This window comes from Chiloscyllium plagiosum, chromosome 9 (genome assembly GCF_004010195.1).
Source record: "Chiloscyllium plagiosum isolate BGI_BamShark_2017 chromosome 9, ASM401019v2, whole genome shotgun sequence".
Taxonomy (NCBI): domain Eukaryota; kingdom Metazoa; phylum Chordata; class Chondrichthyes; order Orectolobiformes; family Hemiscylliidae; genus Chiloscyllium; species Chiloscyllium plagiosum.
The window spans coordinates 9,523,240-9,524,590 of record NC_057718.1 but is presented as its reverse complement, the minus strand read 5'-3'; positions in this window follow the sequence as shown (position 1 = coordinate 9,524,590).

The window sequence follows — 1,351 nt, the reverse complement described above, 5'->3', positions numbered from 1 at the left end:
CGAAACATCGATTCTCCTGCTCCTTGGATGCTGCCTGACCTGCTGCGCTTTTCCAGCAACACATTTTTCAGCTCTGATCTCCAGCATCTGCAGTCCTCACTTTCTCCTATAACCTATTGTTGTGTGACTTTTAACTTTGTACACCCCAGTCCAACACCAGCATCTCCAAATCATATATAAGGAGCAAGAGGGTAGCTAGGAAAGGTCCACTCAGGGGCAAGGGAGGGAATTTATCTACAGAGCCAGAGAAATTGGGTGAGGTCCTCAATCAGTACTTTGCATTAACATTCACAAAGGAGAAGGTCTAAAAAGAGATACGGTAACTTTCTTCTAGGGCATATTGATATGAAAAGGAAAGTGGTGTTGGTCCAAAGCATTAATGTGGAAAGGACCTAAGTGGATCTATCCCAGAATACCGAGGGAGGCAAGGGAGGAAATCGCTGGGGTCTTGTACAAAATCTTGTATTCTCTTTGGTCACAGGCGAGGTCCTAGAGGACTGGGAAACAGCCAACGTTGTTCCTTTGTTTAATAAAGGCAACAGGGATAATCTGAGAAATTATAGGCTGGTGTGTCTTATGCCAGTGATAGAGAAGTTATTGGAGAAGATTTTTAGGGACAGGATTTGCTCACATTTGGAAAAATATGAACTTATTAGTGATAGGCAGCACGGTGCAGGGGAGGTTGTGTCTTACAAACTTGATTGAGTTTTTTGAGGAAGTGACAAAGATGGTTGATTGAGGGCAGGGCAGTGGATTGTGTCTACATGAACTTTAGCAAGGCCTTTGACAAGGTGAAGTCACATGGGATCTGTGGTGAGCTAGTAAAATGGATGAGAACTGGGTTAGTCATAGAAGACAGAGTAGCGATAGCAAGGTATTTATCAGCCTGGAGATCTGTGATTAATGGGGTCCTACAGAAATCAGTGCTGGGAACCCTGTTGTTTATAATATATGAAAAGGACTTGGAGGAGAATGTAGATCATTTGATTAGTGAGTTTGTGGATGGCACAAAGACTGGGGGAGCTGCAGATAGTGAGGAGGGTTCCCAGACGATACCGCAGGTTATAGACAGGCTGGAGACTTGGAAGGAGAAATAGCGAAAGGGATTTAATCCATGCAAATGCAAAGTGATGCTTTTTGGAAAGTCTAATGCAGGAGTGAGATATACAATAAATGGCAGAATCCTTAGTGGCATCAACATACAGAGGGATCTAGGAGTAAAGGTCCATAGCTCCCTGAAAGTGGCGATACAAGTGGATAAGGTGGTCAAGAAGGCATACGGCATGCTTGCCTTCATAGATTGGGGCACAGAGTATAAAAATTGGCAAGGCGTGCTGCAGCTGTATAGAAC